General features: G+C 39.2%; 1 protein-coding gene and 1 long non-coding RNA gene across 2 annotated transcripts in view; one reads left to right on the forward strand and one right to left on the reverse strand.

Moving 5' to 3' along the window:
- JAZF1 (JAZF zinc finger 1) overlaps positions 1-21,862 on the reverse strand; it is a 188,790-nt gene that overhangs the window by 100,317 nt on the left and 66,611 nt on the right. The gene's annotated exons all lie outside the window — the stretch shown is intronic.
- LOC133211020 (uncharacterized) overlaps positions 4,034-21,862 on the forward strand; it is a 42,587-nt gene continuing 24,758 nt past the window's right edge. The window contains exons 1-2 of the long non-coding RNA XR_009725077.1: positions 4,034-4,160; positions 9,186-10,145. This is a non-coding gene — a long non-coding RNA (uncharacterized LOC133211020). The remainder of the gene's footprint in view (positions 4,161-9,185; positions 10,146-21,862) is intronic.

Here is a 21,862-nt window from a genome sequence, read left to right on the forward strand (position 1 = left end):
ACTATGAAGCAGGGAGCTGTGTAGGAGGATATAACCGTAATTCATGAAGAGAGTATTACTTGTACACTGTGATTGCAGACACCCTCATAATATTCTCATTAGCTCATGTCTCAATATAAAAAGTAATGCTGTAAATCAGCTAATTTCTATTCAAATGGAACATAATTGCTGGTAACTGGCTGCAGAGCTACAAATGTCAAAAAGGTGCCTTGTGATCTTTCAGATGTAGTGAACTGCAAGCACACTTCATGTGCCATGATGCCTTTCCACCTGTTATGTTAATTAGTTTTTATTTGAAACATACAATTACTGCTGCAACCAATGCAATAATTAATGGTTACTTTCAATAGGTAAAATTTCCATTAATCAAATCAACAGGAGATCAGCAGAGTGCCAGAAAGGTCTCATGGAGAAGAAGAAAAAAAGAGTCTGCTGCTACTTTTATTTTACTTTTTAAATTGAGATACATTAAATTTTTAAGCATCTGGAATGTTAACATCTTGAATTAAACTTCTAAGTGCAGATATACTTAATGAAGCTTGAAACAGAGAAAAATTAGAATGCCATTTTCACAGAATTTCCCAACATTTAACTGAAATAAAATAATCTCATGAGGTGCTGCTGGAGAGTGTTAAAATAAAAAGTCCATTCACACGTAAAAGTCAAGCACATAGGGCATAATATATATTATCAGTAATCTCTCAAATGATCCCACTTCAATAACGAAATGAGTATTTTAATTCCTTACCACACTATGATGTTTCTTTTGTCTGAGAGTATTAAAACATCATACACTGTGGAAAGGCACTCACTTTTGATTCACACAAATTGGGGAAGGTCCCCAAAATTATTAAGAGAGATATTATTCTATACTGAAACAATGATAAAACTACCTTATGGCATGTAGCACTGCCCCAACACATCCCAGCACGACGGCCTTTTTAATCAGTACTTTATGCCCTGACTACACCCAGTGCACCAGTAAACCAGTGGTTACATCACAGCTATGTTAACAGAGCCCTCTAACGGGGACACAACAAGAGGACATCAAAAGGACTTCCCTTGTTGACATAATTGTATCACCTCCCCAGACGACACACAGCGCCAATAAAAACCACTCTGCCCACATGGCTGCAATCCCCCCAGACGCTGTGATCCCCCCAGACACAAGCTCGTGTGAGGATGCCTGTCGGGGAAAACGTGTTTCTTGTCCTGTGCTGACAGACTGGAGAGAAAGGAGGAAAAGGGCTGGAAGGTGCTTCCCAGTACAGACCCAGCCCTGCACGCAGATTTTCTAGGTGTTCAGTCAAAACCCTCCATTTCCAAAATTCACACATTGCTCCACTCTCTAAGGTCACACACATCATTACCCATTACATTCAGAAGCCGGCTTAAAGGAAAAATGAGGAACATTCATTTTGCATTCAGCATTTTGCCAAAATTATGAGCAAATAATTTTTGGAGTTGGCACTGGATTGATTGGGAGTTTACAGAGTTCCTACCCAGGCCTGGCTTGGGTAAATCCATTGGGAGGTTTGGTCTTTTGGGGGCAAAGCTTGGTAACTAATAGTAGAAAAAGCAATCTTTACATGAACCACAAGTCTGTGCTTTTTCAAATCAAGCATGTGAGGTGAGTACATGCTTAAATCCATAATCTAGGATAAACAGTTTTGCATAAAGCAAGCAATTATTTCAAAACAGCCAGTTTTCCTGTTAAAAAACTGGAAAATTTATAGGTTTGTGTTTTGCTTTTTTATTATTACTCAAATACTCAAACCCTTGTTCTCATCTAGTTCTACTAATGAAAAACTGACTAAACATTCCAAAACAAACAAAACCTAGTATTACTTTAAATAAAAGTTCAAAATATATATCCTGACAGTTCCGATGTTTGAGGGTTTTATTTCCCAAAGTAGTAATGATCTCCAGGAGTTAAAATAATATGATTATATCCCAAATCCATGGCCAGCTAAACCACAACTGAACTGCAGTGGCACATATTTCATTTGCAATGTCAGAAGATCTCCATTTCAGACTATCAACATAGCACTAAATTTTCAAATGTCACTGAAAACAGGCCACTTCTAATTTTGGCTGAAAATGCTAAACGAACCACTATACGCAGTGCAGCTAGTATTTCACAAGTTAAATCTCTTCATCTTTACCAGGAATCAAAAAGGAAAGCTTTTTACTGTAAGTTATTTACTGTGTTGTCACTCCTCTGCAAACATGGGTTGTGGGAATTCTCGTTTCATTTTGAGGGAGGGTTGTATTAGAAAGAAACAATACATATTTTTCCTATGAGTCACTAGAATTGCTATTTAGAAGCTTATCTTCTGGGCTACTACTTTGCTCAGTCTTGTAGGAGACACACTGGATTCTTAACCTTCACTTCCTGCTGACAGGAACAGGGAGTGCACAAAACTAAGCAATTTCTTGTAAGGAAGAAGGGAATGGCACCATTACTTAGGGTTACTCAAGAGAAGCTCCCTCCCGAAGATGGCAACCATGCCCGGTGGAGCAAGGGCGGGAACCAGCTGTGTTCTTACACACTGCCAGGTGCGTAAGAAGATAACCTTTATCTCCTGAAATATCTTTTCCAAAATTCGTTTGGATATACTGTGTCTTACACAATTTTATTATTTCACTGGAAATAATTTCACCACCAATATGCCTTATCCAAGACTATGAGCAACTCCCACATTTGTCACTGGTGCTACGCATGAAACATCCAGCAACAAGCCTACGCCTCAGGCAATAAGAAACACACACATACTCATATGATATATTTCTTCCAGGGAGCAGGGGTGGGGTGAGGTGTGAGGGTCTCCCTTTAAGAGGAAGACATCATCACTGAAAACAGAAAACCAAACCTAACACTGTGAGATGAAAAAATTTACTTCTCTGCAAACAAATTGACAATAACCTAAATAAAAAAGTTATCCCAAACTGCACCTTTTAGAAGTCTAACACTCAATCATCGGGATGACAGACTGGTATTTAAAAGTGCTGTTAACCATCAACCTTGAGTAACAAGACTATTTTGTCTGCCCTTAAGTACTGACAGTGGAGCAGAACCTCTGCACTTTCCTACCTTGGACATCTGTTCTTGAAAGAGTTCATCTTGAGAACTAGTAAAGTGAAATAGATTATTTCATGTGCTGAAGTTACCACGTCAATTACAGTATCTCTATGCACTGGAAGCCAAGTGTGGTGAGTGGTCAGGTGCCTACCACGATGATCTGGCTACCTCAATCCAGGTCCTAAAGAACAGTTTGCAGAGCAGGGAAGAGATCTCACAGCTTTATCAAAACCGGATCATGCCAGTGCAGCCTCACCACGATGGTCTGAACTGATACAACACAACAATCGATCAACCACTCATGAACTGAGGCTTGCACAGGGATTTGAGAAGACATTTTCTGCTGTGCCAGTTTCCTTGGTAAGAAAACTTCCAAGTTTTCAGCGTGGCCAAATGGCTTTTTCCTCATCATTAAGCCCAGTGATGGTTTCCACACGCTGACTCACCCTGGTGTGTCATACGCAGGGGCAGGAGCGAGCGGAACCGGAGCACAGCTGGAACTCTCCGAGAGAAAGCCGCTTTTAACTCTTTACCCCCCAGTCAGTGAGAGGAAACACCCTTCCCACACAGGCAGCTGCGGCCACTACTTCACAGGGAGACACAAACGCAAAGCAACGCCTCGTATGAGATATTCAGCTTTAGAGTGAAAAGCCATACCGCCGGGGCGGGTTGTTGAAGAGCCGAGGGTCAGTGTATACAGGATTCAACACAGTATTTGCAAACCACCCGTTTTCCTGCCTGCACGGATAAACACATCTCTCCCCGCCCGCCCGAGGGACCGAGCCGTTCGAACTGCACGGCTGAAGGCAGACGCCGCTGCCCTGAGGAAAGCCGGGCCCGCCGCGCCCCCTCCTGGCGGCGCCGAGAACGCGCCCCCGCCGCCGGCGCCGCTCGGCCGCCAGCCGCCATTTGCGTTCGCGGGCGCAGCTGGAACCGCGGCCCTACGGTAAGACGTTATTTCACCTCCCGTAACAGGAGGTGGGTTCGAACCGTTTCGCACCTAGTTTCCTCTTCACAAGGCACCAGCGGCAGCCGCGATTTTTCCCGTGTTATTTCTGGCAGGCGTTTAGTCCCTCAGGTACTCTATATGCCAGTGGTGATGGGGAAAGATGGTAGGGAGGTACCACATTTAACAACTTAATAAATACCTTGTTCCTGACAGGGGAAGCCAAAGCAGTCAGTCAGAGCAAGTGACTGAGAGCGTGAGGGCCTGCAACGGAAACACGGGGCACTGCGAGTGCCACATGGAAGCCCTGGCTCTGTGACTGCTGGCCATAGCATTTTGAAGCAGGGCACACAAAATGGCTTCCTCATGAACGTGGCAGGTACGGTGTGCACCTGCACAGGAGTGGGGCATGCAGCAGCCTTGTTGCCACTCAGTACCGTTAAAACATTCCTGTTACAACTTAAAATGTTATCCACTGCTTAAATACTAAGTGTGTCACTCCTCTTTAGCCATTTCTTTCCAGTCATTCCCTTCAAAACAAAAAGGCACTGAGACACTCCTACTTCCAGTAGCTAAGATGTAGAGAAAACCTGAATCAGATTGAATTAAGCTAAGCCTCAATGTGTTTGAAAGCCAGAAGTTACGGCAGGGCAATAAAAATTATTTTAAAAAGTGAATTATAAGTTTAAAATAGAAAATAAATTCAGATAAGCCTAAAAATGATGACATTGAGTAGAGATGAGGAAATCAATGAGCTTAATAATCAATGATGTTTTAAGTCCAATGCATGTTCTCACACATCCTGTTTTTACTTTATTATCCCAATGCAAATCATGCTGTGTTAACAAATAAAAATGAATTTCTCAGGGCGAACACAAAGGAAATGCAGTAAGTACCAATTCCTTTGAAATTCTAACTCTCTACCCGTACACAGAATTCAAATAAATAGGCACATCAATGGATATGAAGTTAGGTTACTATAATAACAATACATAAATAATTTACAATTACGACAACATGAAGACTGTTCGCTAAAAAAGCTCACAAAACATTCCATGCTTTGGCTATCACAGTTTTGCCTGATAATTCACATAAGCTGAAGTGTCTGTACTTTCTTCACGTTTCATGTGATACAAAGCAACAGAAGGGGACTGCACTTCTCACTGCACAGTTGAAACCGGTGCTCATAGTTCACGTAAGTCAAGCTCGGGAAGGCTTCTCGGCAGACAAAGCTCATTTTCTGCTCAGAATATCTAAGATGATAAAGGGATCTAATAAATATCCTGGCTATGTCAAAAACATTTCTAAAATAAGTTAGGATAAGACAAAATATACAAATGAGAATTTCAAACAAACAGTAAAATTTCTCCTTGCAGGGAATGCTGTATGAAGAAAATCTGTTCAACAGTTTCTGCAGGTGAGCTTGAAATATTGTGCATTTCTGATGTCCTGTAATAATTCAGACAAGCAATGCCCTCATTCCTAGCTCAGTACAACTTCAAAAGGTAGTAATGCAGTTATAAAAGTGTTGAACCAGTAAACCATCAGTTATTTTGTTGTTGGTTTTTTTTGTTGTTGTTGTTGTTTTGTTACAAGTAATTAGAAGAACTTGGAAATAGGTAGGGGGGAAAGGGGGACATCAGTGATGTTGAAAACTTGAGCAAAGCCTTCTCAGATCATGATACATGAGTATCTACAGTACATATATAATTTCCCTAGTGTCTCAACGGAAAGATGCATGTTTCTGTAAACAATCCAACTGCTAGTTTTACATTTAATTGCTGCAAAAAAAGTTTACTTCCTGAAGTAATAGTTTAGTACCTTCTAAATTCTACTATTACTACTAAACAGCAGTTAACTGTTAGAGGTTGATAGCGTCATCCATTTTTACAGCAATAAATACTAATATTTTTATTCTGTACTGTTCCTTCCTCTGATCAACATCTGATTATGAAATAAAAAGCACATTATACATTAATCAAAATTATTTAAGGGATATGATAAAATGAAAACACTTGGTAGATGATGAGTTTTATGACAATTTAAACTGGTGAATTTAGCTCAATGTTTAATCATCTGTGCTGTTACTTATTGTTCAGAGTAATTTTTAAAATTCTCTAAGGAGAATGAAGTAATTTGACCCCAAAAGACCAGCATTCTATAGAAAGACACTTTCAACATTAAAAATAATTATTCTTAAAACATATTTTGATAATCATTTTACAACTATAACTGTACATAACAGAAAAAAAGTAACATCGCCTTTCCAAGTCTGTTACCTACATGGAACAGCAGATGGCTTCCCATTTGTAATCTGTTTCTCTCTTCTCAAGAAATAGCTTAAAAGTTTAACCAAACTCTTTAAAATGTTTCTATCAAACTTACTTAAACTTACTTAAAAAGCTATGGCCGACTAAAAGGGTACTTGTTCAGAGGAACAGCTTGTTTGGTTTGCTGTTTCTAAACAAACTAATAAAAGAATCCATTTGGCATCCCCCCCCCCAAAAAAAAAAAAAAAACAAAAAAACAAACCCAAAAAAAACAAATAAACCAAAACACCTTTCTACAGGTTCAGCAGACACCTGCATATCAGCATCATGACAATATAACTGCATGCCTGCTAGGATTAGTGCATAATATTTAACTTAAGTTGTTTTGAACTCTTTTTATTCAGGACTAACAGTAGAGTAAATAAGCACAGTGGTTGGATTACAAGAGAAATTAAGACCACCAGCAAGAATACTCCTCTCCCTCAAGGCGTTTTCCCTGCCCCACCCAGTAAGCCTTTTATATTCCCTGTTCCTCTTTCTGAAACATTTACCAAGGGCAAGTGAAATATCTCTCTCTCCATTCAGTTCAGATTTTAGCAGCTTTTAATATTCATTCCTTAATGCAGTGTCAGTGTGCTCACCCTTTGCTCTACAGAGTGGTATTGATTTGCAGTAAGAAGCAGAGAAATCCCTAGAAACTCCTCCATAATTTACTGTAACTAAAGCTTTTCACTGCAGTCAGTAGACTACCTAATAGCCCAGTCAAAATGAAGACAAACATCTTCTATGACAGACAACTGTGGGGAAGGTGGCATGAATTAGAGAGTATGGAAATAAACACCTTAAACAAACCACCTCAGTGGGAGACTGGCATTGTCTGTCAATGAACTGCACACAAGATGCCTAGAGAAGCCCCGTTAACAAAGAGCTGCATATTTTTCTAGGGTTCCCATGTCAGCACCACCCCTGACGCCAGAAACATTAATAACTTCTGCCTTTCTTCCTTCTGGGGAGGGGAAGGGAGTTGAAATCAAAACAAAGTATCTAAAGAAGATTTCTTTTACTGCTAGTTGAAATTTGTCCATACCAAGTACTGATGTAAAATGCTGGGGTTGAAGCTTTGTTTTTGTTTTGAAAGGGGTAACGAGAGTCCTACAATTTTGCTGACCTATAAAAAGCTTCAGAGACTCCCTACTAGATGCTCTCCACTGCATCAGCTCTGAAGCCAAGCTTGCCAATCTGATGAGATAATTAGCCTTGCGTAAATCTTTTCCTAATTAGGTCTAACTTCTTGTCCTTTACATATTTGGAAAATACTTTACGAAGTTCAGTAACAAAGAAATGTACCAGACTGACAGCTGTCAAAAAATGCCCTCTGTATTACCTTGGTAAGCAGAATTCCAGTATGAACAGAGAAAATACAAATTTTTCTATTGTTGTATCACTGGGATAAACACTTTCCAGCTTCCAGATCTGGAAGGCATGTACTGGCACATCATTCCAATAAAGGATGAGTCCCAAATACTTCAACAACCCATTGCAATCTGACTTCAACAGAAAGAACCCCGGTAGAATGGGCTGCACAAGGCGGGTACAGGAAGGTACAACATGCTTTAACACCTCAGTCTAAACCATCAGTGGACGAGAACAGAGGTGAATGACAGGAGGCAGACTACACTGGTGATGATGCAGCCTGAGGTAGTGTCTGCTGGAAAGACAATAGTCCATTCTCCATGTCCATGCAGTAAATAGCCTTCCCTCTTCAACTACCAGCTAAGATTATAAATCAGCATGTTTCACAATATTAAAAGCCACTCCAGCTGCAAAGGAACCAAGACCATAAATTCTTTTCAATGCACCTTTGAACAGCAGCAGGCAGTAGCAAGGCTTTCCTGAAAACGGCTAGACAGCTGTAAAATAGCTGCTTCAAATTCAGTTTCTCTCACAGGAGATGGAAAAGATCTGTATGAACTGCTTAATTAACAGATCAAGCCAGCAAGACCCATGAGGAAAAAATTCAGCTCTTAAAAGGTTTTAATTCTGTTTCTTGAAAATATTTCATTTTATATTCTATGTGGCATTTCTGAATTAAGGCAAAAACCTGGTTTGAAGAAACCTCCAGGTTTCTTCTCCCCATTGCTGCTAATGCATGTGAAGTTAGCAGCAGGGATACAGTTTGCAGTATTTGTCAAAAGGATCAGCACACTAACTAGAGGTCTGGGGAATCCACACACAAGCTCTTTCTCACACAGACATGAAAAAGGTCATTGCTAATCAGTTTCTTTTCTCATATAAAGTCAAATGCCTCTTAATCTCCAGCTGATCACTTAATTTACCGAAAAGGAAAGTAACTACTTTTTCTGCAACTCAACAGCAGCTGTAGTTCCCCTCGTGTGTTTTCTATGCAAATTCCACCTCTGCTGTACAGTAAACCTACAGGTAAAGGAACATCATGGTATCTGCCATGACCATTAAAGCATCCTTGAATTCTCTGGCTAACAATGATTAATAGCTGCAATTGTTGCTCAGTGCTTTCATTGAGACTTCAATTCTGAATGTGAGAAGAGCATGTTATGAAATCAGAATGGATGTCATCAGTAAAAGAACCACAGTTACTTTTCTTTAAGTCTTAATCTCAACATAAATCAAGAAGGGAGCCTACTAGCTAGCACAATGTCTGGAATAGTAGACATGGAGACAGTAACAAGCTATGCCATGTACTTCTAAGAGAGAGCCCCTGAGAAAAGATGCAAGAGTTTCATGGACTCTGTTGAACAGATTAGGAGATGACAGAATATTGTATCATTCTCTGCATTTTACAGCAAGTCTGGACACAGTCCTGGTCTCCAGCATAACCAAGACATTCTAAATCTTGTCTTCTGTCCAGGTACAAGATCTTCATGTAACAAGAAGCAGCTTCATTCCTCCAGATATAAAGCAAAGATGAAATAGAACTGTCATGAGGCAACTGGAAAAACACTGCACACAAAGTATTATTTCATAAATAACAGAGTGAATGTTCTACGCTGGCTAGGATCAAAGGCTACAGGTTCCATTTCCAGCTCAGCCACAGACTGCTTAACACCACACCTCAACCCTTCATCTGTTTGCTGTGGATAAAATACAGTGAGATTCCTTATGTTACATTAGATTTGCTGGTACAGCCAAGTATCTGTAATGAGATGTGGGGCATAACTGTACTTAAAAATCTTGCCATAAACACTTTTCACAGTTTCAACAACAACAAAATGCCATTTGCCTGTATTACTACCAGTAGTATTAAGACAGTCATACTTTACAGTGTACCATTGTAAATAAAGAGACAAAGAACTCAAGCTGTAAAGTACAACACTGAGGGGAAAATGCAAGAGATTCTGTCTTGTCAACGTATATAACCTTTTCACTGCCTGTATGCAAACATTCAATGATCTACAAGTGCTTGGAGCCACCAAAACAGTGGTCAGGGTGGGTGGGGAGGATAACACCCAAAACCACCACTACCACCCTGAAAATCAAAAAGCAGCACTCAGTTTGAGTTCACTGTCATGTTCCTGGCAAAACGTCTGCTGAAGCACTACAGAGATTTTTATGGGCCTAGTGGAGACGCTGAAGAAATACAAACAAATCATTGAATACCAGCAGTGAGAGATAAACAGTTTCAAATGCTTCGTAGGACTAGAATCCCTTTGCAGCCAGATTTAGTGCCAAGATGAAGACTTGGAAGGCTTCTGTCAGACTATTTCCAATTACAGTGGTTTATGAAAACACAGGGGATATAGTACGCCTTGATGAGAAAAACCAGTGTATATATATGCTCATCATCCTTGAGCAGAAAGCACTGAGGTAAGTACTAGTTGTTATGGATACGTCCGCATAAGTAATGGAAGTTATTGCATCTAACCTTCAGTTTTCATTTATTTTGTACTGGAGGGTGTGCGTGCGTGCACAGAGGTTTATGTTACAAACTTCTATCTGCCACAAAATACTGAAGTGTTCTTACATTGTGTGACTGAAAAAATGCCTTCTAGCAATGAGTTTAATGTAAACCCAGAGGAATCAAGTAGGATGATGCTTAGACGCCTTTAGAAGACCTTGAAAAATGCACTGCTAATTGTTCTTTAATCGATTTGTGTATTGTTCAGAGGTTTAAAAACTATTCATCGATAAGTAATAGATACAAGCTGCTTTGAACTGAGTACACACAATTAACTGTGACTAGTTTTCATGACAGAACAGATCCACAACTCATTTGCGTGGTCTTTGTGTCAACCAACCTCTTATGCTAAGAGCTGTTTTTCTGGTTGCTGGTGCTGTACTGGGGGAAAAAAACCTCCCAACCATTACTGATGACCTCACAGTTATTAAACAACACCCAAAACCTAGAAATACCATCATATTCTATATGTTCTCCTTTGTATGTGTAAAAGATAAAAAGATTCTAAGAACCAGAAGAACCAAGAAAAAACTCGAAATCAGTTTTGGTATGGATACCTGTTAATATAAGATACACATCTCTCCTGCGTAGTAGCATTTTTTCTCCTTAGCAGCTTGGTGCAGTGCTGTGGTTTTGATTTTCAGCCTGGGAACAATGCTGCTAACACCGATGTTTTTAGTTGTTGCTCAGTAATGTTTAGTCTGACCAAGGACTTTCTGAGTCTCATGCTCTGCCAGGGAAGAGGGGAGGCCGGGAGGAAGCAGAGACAGGACACCTGACCCAAAATAACCAAAGAGGTATTCCATACCACAGCACATCATGCCCAGGATGTAAACTGAGAGTTACCCGGAAGTGCTAGTTCACTGCTGGGTCAGACTAGGTATCGCTTGGTGGGTGGAACTGTATTCTCTTCCCTTGTTATTTCCTTTATCATTATTATTGGTGGTAGCAGCAGTGGTTTGTGTTACACCTTACTAAACTGTTCTTATCTCAACCAGTAGAAGTTACATTCTTTTGATTCTCCTCCCCAGCCCTCCAGGAGCAGGGGAAAGAAGGAGTGGACTGCAGTGGCTGACTTGCTGACAGGGTTTAAACCACAACAGCATCTGAATCCAGGTGTGTGGTTTTGTTGTTTCTGGTTGTGGTGTTTGGTTTGTGGAATGTTTTTTGTTTGTCTGTTTGGTTTTTTGTGTGTGTTTTTTTTTTTGGGGGGGGGGTGGTTGAGGTTTTTTTTGCTGTTTTCTTGGAAGGGTTGTTTGGTTTTTTTTGAAGTAAGTTTTAATTTCAGTAAGAAAACTCATCGCTGTTAGTAAGAGACAGTCTGTTCTGTAAGGCAAATCTGACAGCCCCTGAAAAAACTGGAGGAAACCCCAATTTGTCAGATCTGGAAATCAGTCAAGCGAAAAATCTGATTCCCAGATTTTTATCCCAGTGAAGCCAACTTAACAAGTTTGATATATCAAGACTATGTACAGAGAGTTTGGAAACTCAAAGCTCATGATTTGAAAAGCACTAGATTAAACTAAAACCTTTGCCTGTTTCCCTGGACCTCCATCCTCCTTTAAACCCAAGACTGAAAAACTTTTCCTCTTCTTGTCTCCTTGCTTGTCAGCAGTCCATAAGGGTAGTTTGTGCTTATATGCATATTTTGGTCAAATGAAAACAGAGAAAAAGCCTCCAGTTCCCTCATCTTGGAGATCAAGAGACTCCAGCAACCTACAAAGCTCCTTCACAAACAGCCTTTCACAGACTCCAAGAATTTTTAGGTACTTTTGCTTTATAATCTCTTCACAAAGATCTACTAGGTTAAAGCAATGAACAATTTTCAGAGACCTGTAACCTGGCCAAATTTGAAGTTTTCATTAAAAAAAATTCCTCTTTGCCCTCTGTTAAATTCTAAAACTTGCTCCAAAACCATCAATACAGATCATCTGAATCATAGGGGGATCCTTTCTTTTAACAATTTTTTTCCTTTATTTTCTTTAAAAATCACACAGAACTTTTTATTTAAAATTACAAACAAAGAAAGTGTTCAAACACAGACATAGACACAGAAACAGCAGTTCAAATGGTTTAGATATGGAAAGGGTAGAATTAAAAACATTTTCAAACCAGAAAATTGAAGTTCATTGAGAGGTCCTTACCACAGTGTCTTTCCAGATCTCAGGTGGCTCAGTGTTTTAAAAGTTACTAGCTGAACAGGTACAGAAGAACTATCATGAACAAATAGCCTTACTGACAAAACAAGAGCATCTTAAAAACATGAACACGGAAGGAGATACTATCTAGCTGAACCTTTCTTTCTTCTGCTCTTCTAAGTATTTCTTTAACCCCACTCCTTTACTTTGAAATAAGAGTGGAAAAAATAACGTGCCAGGTAGCTTTACACCTACCTATTTAACAGAAGCCAGTCTCTGAAAGGGAAAACTAAACCCTTCCCAGTTCAGAATTTCGCAGCTTAGTTCATGCCAGCCTTTGGCACCATCAGCATTTATTTCTTGTTCTAGTTTTCCAGATTTCCTTTAATGTTTTGACTGCTCCCCAAGGTTTTGTTGTCTTCTTTTTTGCAAGACCTATAATTTCAGCTACCTCCATGCACACCATTTGAAACATTCTTTGAAGTACAGAGTTTACAAAGGGAATCAGTGAAGACCAAACGGACAGTAAGCTCTTAGATAGATGTGATTTCTGATCTCAGCTGATGGTTATTTTGTCTTCACAATCAGCTGCACTACTACTTCTGCAATATCAGTATCAATTGAACTTCTTTTAAAAACAGCTGGACTTGTATTAAACCTTTAATAAGGTTCCCAAATAATATGCCACAGAATAGAACTTACCACCATCCACCTATATGTGGGAAGGATGACTGAAAGTAATAAAAGAAAATGGGGGAGGGAAGGAAGAATGGTATAGACTAATATAGAAGTAGTATTTTGAATAGGATTTTTGGTTACATGTAGAGATTTAGTAGGAACTATATTGTATCTGTAATTCCAAAATCATGGCACATTTGTGTTTTTTTTTTTTGCAAAAATCACTGCTTCAGTTAAAAAAATAACACTTTTAACAGTTAGATGGTTTATTTAGATATTCTGACCGCACACATACACAAAAACCTTTTTAAAGAAGTCCTTAAAAAAGCATATACTCCTAAAACTAGTTCAAGAGCATCAAGAAATTTTAAGCTAGGAATGTTAGCCTACTGAAACAAACAGAACTGCTGAAAAACACTAACCCGCATCTTCCAGATGGCAGTAAATTCTTAAAGTCTTATGGTGAATAACATGGAGGTTCTTCCATGTTCTCAGCAATATCTAGCCATAAGAAACTTTTCACTTCACTGGACAAGCAACAGCATTTCTTCTCCCCTGCCCCACGCCAAATCTTCCCAACTATTTCTGTGAGAACTCCCAGTTTCAGGAATTGGTACATTCAGTGTGATTGCTGCAGTCTTGCTGCAACTGGAACTTTACATATCTGATTAGCTACTGGCATTTGGCTCAAGAGTTCAACCAGAAAACACTGCTGTACGTGAGAACTGCTATAACTCTTCTTTATTTTACCCATTCTAACGTGCCTCTGCCTCTTTGTCTCTCTCCCTTTCTCCCCCCTCCAACCTCTTATGGCAGCTGTGCAGCAGTTATTTTTTAACTTCAGAGGAAATCTGGAAATCTGAAGACCAACAAAAAATGATCTCCAATAACAAAATTCAAGTCTGTATCTGACCTGCCAAATGAACAGGTACTTTCACCAAAAGACAAGCCAGCTATCTGAACTCTAAAATACTGCCAGGACAAAAAGCAGCTTGCTTGTTCAGATGAGCAACCAGTCTCTTGAGACTTCAGAGATAAACCAGACAAAATGCTGGACAGGAACAAAAGGTACAGTAATGGTGCAAGAGCTGGAGCCTTGGATAAGAACACAAGCAGGGGGAGGAAAAGTCTTCCTGAATTTAGTAATTTTGCAAAGCCAAATTTAACTCATAAAAGTAAACCATTTGAAGCTGAGCATAAAATTTTATCCTTCATTCCCTGTGACTTCTGGAAATCACAGAGTACCTCATACCAACTTTAAACTGCAGAACATATTGTGGAAAAACTGTTCTAAATTTGATACTTTCCCCATCACAAGTCTGGAAAGAATGTGACTATGCAAATTCAATTTACAGCATGCTATAGATAGGGATACATTTCTGCAAGTCACACTGAAAACTGTCTTCAGTCTTTGTTGCTGTTTCCTGCCTAGGGTGCGAGAGAGTAAGCAATACTACTCAACACCAAAATGAACTCAGAAGGATCAGATATTTACAAAACAATCTCCCAGATATTCTAGACAGCTATTAAGATTGATTTGTTTTATAGGCTATAGCCTCTGGCATAAGCTTAAAAGAACAAATGGCTTGATCCTGCAACCCTTCTTCACACAGCTTAATCTTACTGCCTTTGAGGAGTAACATACATGAATAACAGGATAAACAGTGGAGGCCCTGAGATCAAATAACTCAGACAGACAGATACCAAAATGAAAATGGTATGAGAAGAACTGATTCTAACTGATTAAGAACTAGGTGTAATTAGGACCGAAGACATTTGTTTTTAGAATTCTTGTGATGCATTACATTCATCATTTGGGCTGTCAGGCCATGATGACAGCATTGGCAGCAGAACACAGAAGATGAAGTTAGAGAACACTCTTATCAGATGCTCCCACTCTCTGAAATTATCATGGCAGCAGTGGCAGACAGACTCGGGCTGCCCTCAGAAATTAGGTGCTGCCTTCCACAAGCTGCAAGCCAGGCAGCACCATACCATATTGGTAACAGCATACTAAAAGTTCAACTTCTGAAATAGCTGCCACAGTGGCAAATAGGTAAGACTGCACTGGGCCACAGCTACAGAAACAGAGCAGAGATTTAACTTTTCGAAATACTACTGCTGTCATGCAAAAGAACTCTGAGGTCAGATCTCTCCAGCGAAGCAGTCAAAAATGGAAGCAATTAATTTGTCATTACTGAGTTTATCAGCCAGGGTAAAATGAAGCGTGCACGAACTGTACCCTACAAAGCCTCAGATAAATGGTAATTTGCTCTGTGAAAAGTTCATGAGGCAAAAACAAGACCTCTGATACATAATCGTGACTAAGAGAGGAACATTGTGACTAAGAGAGGAAATGGTCATCAGGGACAACAGCAGGCTAATACAAGCACTGAGATATATGACTATGCCCTTAAATCTTGTCACCTCATCAGTTATCACCATTTTGTTTTTTGCACAGAGTGTTAAGTTTTGCCCCACTTTCATACTTCCCACTAATTTCCCACTTCCTAGGTATTCAACAGAACCCCTTCTCTGGAAGTGAGAAAGTCCGTATATTCAACCCTTCTGTGTATTCATTCACAATAGCGTGCCACAGCTGCCTAAACTCCTCCCACGGCCTTATACCTTTCAGTACAGGATTATGACATCTTTCAGCAAAGTATTTTTTAGTTTTAAATGGTTTGTCTCAAGACTCTCAGTAGGGAACTGCAGGGTTTCATGAATCATTGCAAAGATGGAAATACCTGCTGTCAACAAACAGTCAGATCGCAACTGTTTCACATAAAGCCAGAGGACAGATGTATCCGGAGTGGTCCCACTTTGCGTTGCTTTACCAGTGGCTCAGAAAACAAGCAGCTGTGGAAGTCACAAGACCACACACCCTAGATGAAGAAAGTGTTTTCACTGTGATCGCTTATGTTCTTTTCAGAAAGGTTCATTACTGGTATTTTAACTGTTAGGGGCAGTGATCTGATTTGCATTAGATGTCTTGCTATGTATGTCCTGCTCCACATCCACATGACACGGGCCTGACTTCCACATAGGCAAAACTGGCATATAAACAATATCTCATTTCAGCTTGTTTGTTCTCTTTATGAACCCTACTCCAAAGTCATCCAGAGGTCATACCATATGAAATAGCCTTCCTCTTTCATATGGGTCTTCTTTCAAGATTAATACCTCAAATAACTAGTAGTTTGTAGAATTTAGCAATGAGCAAACACAGCCAGTTCTCCAACCACCACCTGCTCTCCTTACGAATGAGAAAACCTTTTAGGATGCTGAACAGACCTCATTTTTAAGAATCATGATGCAGAGATAACCCGCTGTCTGTACCAGATACTTTTAGGGGGAGCCAAATAATCTGTTCTACAGAGATTACAAAGGAATACACATTATAAGACACACAGTCGTAATTTAATGGAGCTAGAAGCCACATCACAGATGCAACATGATACTTCTCAGTATGTGTATAAAGGAACAATGGCTTTGTCTCTGAGAAAAGAATACAGTTACATAAATACATTATGTGGCACCCAAGGTTAAACTTATCTCAATTTCTAAAGCACAAAGAGCTGCAACTTGCTTGCCAGAATTTCCTACAAAAACGTTGCTGTACATCAGAGCTCAAGACTCCAAACTGAATCAGAGCAAAGAGCTATTAAAAGGACACAAGGTAAGAGAGAGAAAAGAGAAATCAAATCAGACATCTGCTATAGAAGCCACAGAGACAACAACAAACACTTATGTTGTTTGCTCCTTGATTCCTTTCTCCTCACACACTATCTGATGCTTTCAGGTTGAGTTGTAACGAACTCAAGACAACCATTATACTATTAAAATAAATGTATAATTTTATTCTGATGTATTATGTGACACAGGATAGACTAATACAAACATTTACTTCCCAGAGAAGATGCTACAGAAGTAAGCTATGATAACAAATGAGTAAGGTCTCTGTTTCCAGTTCTAAGTAATCTCATACCTGTTACCATCACATACACAAAAAAAGGTAGGAAAGCTATCAGCTAAAAATTGAACTTGGTGTGAAACTCAAAGTCATCCAAGTGCTTTTTATCAGGCTGGGATCATGCCTTGGGAGACTTACAAAGTTATTAAGTCTCTCTTCAGTTGCCCAAGGAAGTTATAAATTCAAACAGAGTTTCAAGAAGAACAAACACATACTCCAAACCTATTAGAACAATTTAGGGAACACTAAATATAGTTATTCCCTGTTGCAATTATATTAATGATGGTGAAAGGGAACTTAACATCAAGAAGCCTCAGAGAAGTCTAATAGTAGCTAAATACATTGGAAAGCTATTAAAGGAAATCTGCATTCATTTTATTTAAACCAACTACATAAAAGTTCTGAAGGAATAAGATACAGTTATTATCATAAGCAAAGCTAAAAGTTCCTCAGATTCAATTTGCAGCCATGTTAAACTGAAATACATGCACTCAAGAGCCAAATAGAAGATGCAATTATCCCAGCTCAGTTTTATTTACTTAAAGTCATCCAACATTCCTCTGAAAGTTAACATTTTTAAAGGAAATATTTTGAAGTAAAACGTTAATGTACTTTTCCCCAAGAGAAGAACAATTAGCACAGCAGGTTTTAATCAAGTGGCTTACATTCCCCAACCCTGAACTCTCCAACTACAAGAGTCATAAATAATATCTCTTTTCAGATACCAACAGGTTAAGAAATGTCAGTTGTAGTTACTAACTTCATGAAGCTGAAAAATGCATTCATCGTAAGAACTGCTGCTTACCCCCATGAACTCTCATAAACCAAGGCTAAACCTAATTGATTCTGCTCTTCTGTAACCACACTCTAGCAGTTCTCAAGAGACTGTTTTGCAATTTCTCTTCTACAAAGCTAATTAAACAGCATCAATTGAGCAGGTTACTTTTAATCTAGAGATTTTGTAAGAATTTGAACCTGGGAACTGTGACTCAAAAAGCAGTAGCTCTATTATTTAAAAAGCCTATAACCAGTAATCTCACTTTGCAGACCTCCAGCAATGATACAGGAAAATAACCATGATTTGTTCCCAAATACTGTGTCTGAGCAGCCTAGTTTTAAACACTCTCAACACCAGGATTTCACAGCACTTTAATTCACCATATATACCCCACTTCTTGCTTCATAGACCAATCATGCCTTCATTCCTCGTTAACTCTCAAAAGCACCTCCATAGCTACTTCTGGAGTGATGAATAAAACTTCCCTGACCTAAACCCACATGAATTTATCCCCAAAAAACTCAGCTTACAAGACTAACTATTTTATGAACATGGAAATCTAAACCAGTTTCCACTGGATTTCTTGTATGTCAGTTACATCTTCTGTTTTCACTTCAGTGGCCACCCTATCTACCATAGTACTACCTCAACTGTCCTCAGACTCATCCCTGCCTGTGGCAATGCATGAACTCTAAATCCCATGTACACTACCCTCAGCTTCCACACATATCCCCCAGGACATCCCACTGCTATAAATATGCAACCCTATGCCTGTTACTGGCCAGGCAGAAAAAAACCTGTTTGAGCTGCAAGCACATCAACTTACACCCAAGTGAAGGGAAGCTCGACAGTTCTCCCTGTCACTTACTCTGCAGAGGCAATAATCTTCCCTACCACCCAAAGTCTGCATAAAATTTCTGGAAATTTATTATCTTCGAGGTTTCAACCCCACAGTTGAACTGTAGTGTACACCTGCCAACACATTCAAAAGTTATTAGGAGATAATGGTGGTCTTTAAACTTTGTTCCTAGTGAACAAAAGAAAGTAACCAACTGCTGTCATCTTCCAGGAAGAGCTGGGTAAGATTTGATATAAATGTGTGCATACATTTTATTAAAGAGAAAAAAAAGAGACATTGTTACTGTTTAGCATGTTACCACCTCCATGGTTGATTAATTCCTTTAGCCATAAGTTTTGCAGAGAATGTAGAAGCAATGGTGACTTGACCCTAATGTGTCTTCCTCTCTTCTACTCCCCCATGAACTACTGTAGCATGACTATAAAGACAAAAGGAGCAACACTCAAAACCTTAAAACCTGCAATAGCCTGCTCTGGCAGCCTTTTCTTTCCTAAGCATTTTTAGCAGCAGTGTGACTGCCATCCTGGGGATGCTTTTCTGTATGCCTGCTGTTGTGTGGCAGCCTCCATTGCTAGTGTGCACACAGCAGTATTTCATTCCTTAGCATGGTGCAAATGCAGCAAGACCACTCTTCCTGTTTTTAAAGGCAAACAGAACAGAATGTTCAGCCATACTAAAATTGAGAAATTGTTCCAGCTATTATCTGTTTTCAGTCGCTTTCTCTCAGTGTCCTCATACACCAGATCCAATTCCTGTAATTATGGAACAAGTATCTACTGACAAATCTGCTGCTTGTTGCAAATCACTTCTAATAATTCAGCCTTTTGGTGCTGGAAGGTTAAACTGCTGATGGAAGACAAACACTCATGAAACACATGCCAGGGTTATGAAGTTGCATATGATTCTTAATAGTCCTGGCATGCTTCCAGCTGTCTTAGTTACAGAATGACATGGGAAGCCACCAGATTGTTACGGACACACCAAACTCAGAACAATTTCAAAACAGACTTGGGGAAAGGGAAGAAGCAGAACATCTAGACTGTGTGAAAGGTTGCAGGGTATTTATGCTACAAGATCTATCAAGTTTTTTACATCTTCTCTTGCTTAATACTTCAGCTTTAGGAACACCACACTAAGGAAAAAGTACCAATCTCTTATACCCTTAAATAAATGATGAAAGCTGTGGGAGAAGAGGGATCATGATTTGAGTTTTAAAATTCAGGTCTTTTCTATTATAGCAGGCTGTGACAAAGAACTAGTGAAACAGTATGAAGAAGCAGCAGAGTGAATTATAATTAAACTCTGTTTCACTGCTTTCTTCTTCTTTCCAAATGTAATACCTAATCAACATTTTGGGAAAGCAATCTGTGTTAATGGTTCAGCAGTTCAGACCCTGAGGTTAAGTAGAAGACCTCACAGTCAAAATCTGAGTCCCATAAAAGCTCTCCATTAGGACTCTACCTAGTATCATACCACCAGCACCATATGAGGCAGCATAAGCAATTAAATTTAAAATTACTTGGAAGACGAATTATTACACCTAATTCTTAAGGAAAACTTTATGTTCTGAATTAAGGCAGAGAACAATTAAAACTATATTCAAATTGCTTAACACACAATACTTCAAGATCTATGTCGTACTACAGTTGTATCTGATTTTTAAATGAACTACTCAGAACAAATCAGGGTTTCTTGCATCTTATGCTGCTTTGCTATATACTGATTTCTGCAATGTTGTTCAATAGCAGAGTGCTTGTAAGACCACCACTGCAGAGAACCACTCTACTGTGCAATACATGTGAATGAAGCCTCCGTGATTTTCATTAGGAATCTGATTAAAACATATTTAATTTTGATGATTTATTATACTCCTCCACAGGATTTTTCTAGTCAGAACTACAGATGAGTAGTTGTTTGCCAAGCACAGAAACTTTTTAGTTCAGAGATTATTCAGCTCCTTCTAGCAATCTCACTCCTATAGTGTAAACCTTTATGTTTTCAACTAGTGTCAAACAAAATCCAGCCATGTGGTCTAGGTAAGTCTCTATAGGACAAAGACTAATGGCCATTTCCATGTTTGATCAATTAAGTCATTCTCCCGAGTCTGGAAACAATACATAGACTAATAAAGTCTCTTAGCCAGAATGAAATGACCTTGTATAAATCATATGATGCAATCCTCATCACTACCTCCTCTCAGAAGAATGCAAAATAAAGTTGTCAGCACGGGAGAAAGTACAACAGTACAAGGAAGATAAGGAAAAGACCTTCCAGTGAGACAGAACTGGTGTGGAAATTAGAAGACCATAGTTCAATCTTTAATCTGCCCATTCTAAACTGCCAGGACACACTTCTTATATTTGCCCTACCTCAGAAAGGTCATAAATGATAGCTACCCTATTCAAAATGATCTGAATTTAAGAGAGGATGGATGGAGTGATAACATATCATAGAAGAAAATGATATTATAAGCTAAATATGTTAGTTCAGCTTTGCTAAACTGCTGGCACTAGCGGCTGTATCCTCAGAACATAGAATGTTCATATATAACATGCTCACGCTCCCCTCAGGAAAAGGGAGAATAACAGGACAGAGCAAAGCTACTGAATAGAGAGAATGGGGTGAGCAGAGAGACCAGATGGAATTCTCATGTTGCCCTCTAACCTGCTCTGTTACAGAACAGCAGGCTAGCTGTGTTTCCTTTTAAACACAGATAAATATGGAGATTATTCAACAGGAAATGCAATACCAGTTTAAGCAGCAGCACTGAAATCCTTAATTTTCACTTTAACCCTAAAGGGTATCTTCTGTTTAAGTTCAGAAGCAGCATCAACAGCCATCGGAGGACAAAGTTCTGTTTATTAATGCAGTAAAAATAGACTAACTCTGCATGTCATGCTGCAGTAATGGGCACTGGAACAGTATTTTACTACCTAAATTGCTCTCTTGGCACTACTGACAGCATTCATACCCAACAGAGAACACTGCAGCCTCTTCACCACTTAGCTCACATACTTGAACAGATCTCTACCAGTTTTTAACTTGCTCTTCCAAATTACTGTCAGAAGTTACTCTGTTTAATGTACGAGAAAGCAGCCATCCCTTTAATTAGTGGGACAGAAATACTCATTTGTAACTTGCAGCCTAAATGGTTCATTTCTGCCTTTTTTTTTTTTTTTTTACACTGGGCTTAAGCTACCAGTG

This window comes from Neopsephotus bourkii, unplaced genomic scaffold (assembly GCF_033783945.1).
Source record: "Neopsephotus bourkii isolate Nb327-2 ecotype Australia unplaced genomic scaffold, CSIRO-AGI_Nbou_v1 NB_549, whole genome shotgun sequence".
In the NCBI taxonomy this organism is placed as follows: Eukaryota; Metazoa; Chordata; class Aves; order Psittaciformes; family Psittacidae; genus Neopsephotus; species Neopsephotus bourkii.